General features: G+C 29.9%; 1 long non-coding RNA gene across 1 annotated transcript; it reads left to right on the top strand.

The window, feature by feature from the left end:
- The first annotated feature begins 268 nt into the window (after positions 1–268).
- On the top strand, positions 269–2609 carry LOC126885694 (uncharacterized). Its single transcript, XR_007698430.1, has 3 exons — positions 269–714; positions 1330–1487; positions 2430–2609. It is a non-coding gene; the product is annotated as an uncharacterized LOC126885694 (long non-coding RNA).
- Positions 2610–3777: the final 1168 nt, after the last annotated feature.

Raw genomic sequence — 3777 nt, 5'->3', positions numbered from 1 at the left:
GACGTTTAGGGAACATTCGGTGAACATCTGTTTAAATTATTCCTGGAATGTTACCATAAGACATTCTGTGAACATACTACCAATGTTCCTATATTTTAAGTTGCGAAATAATACATACGTGTAAGAGATACAACATTACTTATAACATACCAGACAAACTAAGTGACATTTTAGGCCTACAGTGCAATAATATGTCAAATTTAAAGAGTTTCCCAAGATTATAAACATACAAATGTAATAAAAATTATTGTTCGCGAATATTCAATTTGGAATGCGATTTTGTTAATAAAAAAAATACTTATAACTTATGCAAAACCCAAGAGAGGCATTTATATTTATTTCTTTTGCGTTCATTTTCAAATTCGCCGTGCATATATTTTTGTGCATGGCGCTTGAGAGGGCATCACGTGACTAAAAACGACCAACCAACGACCTCGCTTCGGCCATCTTGGCATCTTCATCTTGGCGACCTTGCCTTGCCGTGGATTGTTTTTAGTTGTTTGTATTATTTGTGCTTTTTAAGAATATTTTTTTAATTCGGATACTTTTATAATAGCTTTAATAGTATTATTAACATAGTGCATAAAATGGTGTCCTGTTTTTAACGCAGTTGGAGTAGCAGAAACAAATGTAGATAAAAAAATCTGCAGGAATAACGTTTCAATTATGACAGAAGCTCAAAACAAATGACTGAATGAAAAGCCCTATTAAAAGGTTAGTATGCAAATATGTAAACGAAAGCATGCCCTGTATTTCAGAAAATAAATTAATACTATTCATAAAAAATCTTTTAAGTAACGTAGATATAACAAAGTGAATAAAAGGCATAAATCAGAAGAATTATTATTTTATTTTATAAGTTAATAATTGGTCATATCCATTTATTATTTTAATAATAATTGTGAATAAGCCACAAACTTCGCTTATTCCTAACTAAAATAGTAAATAGAGATAGGTAATAACAAAAGGATTTGTAAAACTAAAATAATTCTTTTTGCGTTTTTGCTAGTGTATGCGTTTATAAATAGGATGGTAGACCACACACTATAATATGCAGTACCAACTAATGAATACACAGAATATTATAGTCGATTTGCTAAACTCAGTCTCAGTACTAATTACTGTAATTTTGGCAAAATTGGCCAAAAACAAAAAAAATTACCTACTAAAATCACTAGCCAGTTGTGTCTGAGTTTGGGGAACCGACTATACTAATAAACAATTTCTAAGCTGTTTTATAATAATTTCGTGAGTTCATTAATCATATTTTTTATTTAAAACTAAAATTTGTTAATAATGCTTAGTAATGCATATATTTTGTATTTTTAGCTTTCCAGAAGATCCTGCGAAGAAGACATGAAGTATAGATCAGATTTGTTAATAGAGGAGTATGTTCAAAACACTTTTTAGAAAAAGATATTGACAGAACTTCACTTTCATCTGTTCGTTTGAGAGACTGTGCTGTTCCAATAGCTTATGTCACACAGGTATATGCATAACCTAATTAATAATACAGTCCGTACAATATAGATACTGTTGTAATTCATTATCTACATCGGAGATCTAAGTTGACATTGTTGCCCAACTACAAAAAATTTTTGAATTCATTTTAAGTCAAATATATCACATAATTATTGCGAAGTAGATTATACAACAAAACAGATTAATATTCAATGTAAATAAATAAAAACATCAGAAATCGAAAACAAGAATTAAGGTATAATCTTATGTTACAGTTATTAAGGTACCAAGGGTATTATAGGGATATACGTTGACCGAAAGCGTTATTATTATAATACCTGTGGTGCCTTCAACGTTTAATGCCCGACTAAATTATTCTTTATATGCGAAAAATTTGAATGAATTTTGAATTGATTAGTTTTTAAATAAGTACATTTACCAGTAACAGTAGTAACGTAATTGTGGTAACCATAGTTTTACTTAGGTTGATATTTGTCAACTTGACAGTATCTAAGTCGTTATTTAAATTTAATGCCCAAGGGCGTTATATCGTACTTAACAGACTTCGAAATGTCATTATTTGTCAAATAATGTACCAGTAGGACATTAAAGTAAATAATAAAAACAATAAATATAATGAATACTAAATACTTATTTGTTTGTGAAAAATCTATTTCTTTGTGGCTTTTTTGTAATTAATTATTCTAATGGGGAAATAAGCCACAATTTACTTGAAAAAATAATTTTATTAAGGTTTCTACTTCCACATCGGATGTCGTTGTCAAAATACAAAATGTTCATTATTATTATTTTATTTATTAAATATTATTTATTATTTATTTAAATATTATTTAATATTTATTTTTTTATTATTATTATTTATGCATATTATTACCTGTAAATAATATTTCTTCTGATTGTTAATTGTAAAGGATAGAAAAATTACCTTTTATTTTATTTTCTTTTAGAATCAGCTGAGAGAAGTGGTCTACAAAAAACCAGAAAGGAAACGGAATATGTGGCTACGAAAAGCAAAAGAAAGGTTTACAAAGCAAATGTGACACATTTTTTATAATATTTAGGAATGTCAGCAAATTACATTAAAAAATGTATGTAAAGATTTTTTGCAATAAAAATGTTTATATTTATCAAGGATGTATTATTTGGTATGGCCATATATCGTCAGTGATGTGACAGTACCTCCTATCTGTTTTTTTCAAGAGATTTGTAAGATAGACTAAAAACTTGTTTCGGCCACCTCCTGTTTTCATATATTTTTTGACTTGTTTTGCAGTAAATTCAACTATCTATTTACTACAAAAAAAGTCAGAATACGTACGAAACCAGAAAGTGACCTTAAAAAATGTTTTTCGTCTCCTGCAAACCTCATGAAAAAACATATAGGAGGTATTGTCACATTACTGACGATATATTTCAGTGAATGTCTAAAAAATATACTGTGAATGTTCAAAGAACGTTCGTAGACATTCATGGAATGTTCTAACAAGACATTCAGTCTAAAAATATACTGTGAATGTCCAAAGAACATTCATGGAATGTTCCAACAAGACATTCAGTCTAAAAAATAGACTGTGAATGTCCAAAGAACATTCGTAGACATTCATGGAATGTTCCAACAGAACATTCTAAGAATATTTAAAATGCTGACACAGCACTTTCCTGGTACTTTCCAGGGACATTCGTGTGCATTTGGGGACATTCCAGGAATGTTTTCAATGTCCTGTGTGTACATTCTAGGAACATTCATGGAATGTTTTGTGTTATTAGGGAAGAGGCCTGGTGATAAGCGGAGTTGTGTAGCAATCTAGATTCTCGTTTACGAATGAGTTTATCTATTATATAGGGATCATAACCATTATTGACAGCTATTTGTTTTATAATGTTAAGTTCTGTATTGAAAGAGTCACTTGACATCGGTATGGAATAAAGTCTATGTATGAAACTTCTAAAAGCCGCTAATTTGTGTGATTGAGGGTGATGGGAAGAAAAATGAATGACATGATCAGTTTGGGTTGGTTTACGAAAGATACCAAAGCTGAATCGGTCGTTAAGTCTGGTGATAGATAAATCAAGAAAATTGATGGACTGAGATGATTCTAGTTCCATTGTGAATTTGATGTTTGGGTGAATTTGATTAATTTTAAGAAGTAATTGTTGAGCTGAGTTATGATCAGCAGAAATGAAGAGTAAACAATCATCTACGTAACGGAACCAGTGTAAAATTTCTGGATTTTTCATGATATAATTGGATTCTAGATGATCCATAAAGACATCAGCTAGGAACGGGGACAAGCA

Source organism: Diabrotica virgifera, chromosome 5, assembly GCF_917563875.1.
Source record: "Diabrotica virgifera virgifera chromosome 5, PGI_DIABVI_V3a".
Classification (NCBI taxonomy): Eukaryota; Metazoa; Arthropoda; class Insecta; order Coleoptera; family Chrysomelidae; genus Diabrotica; species Diabrotica virgifera.
The sequence above is the reverse complement of the archived record's forward strand: the minus strand, read 5'-3'. Positions and strand labels throughout refer to the sequence as shown.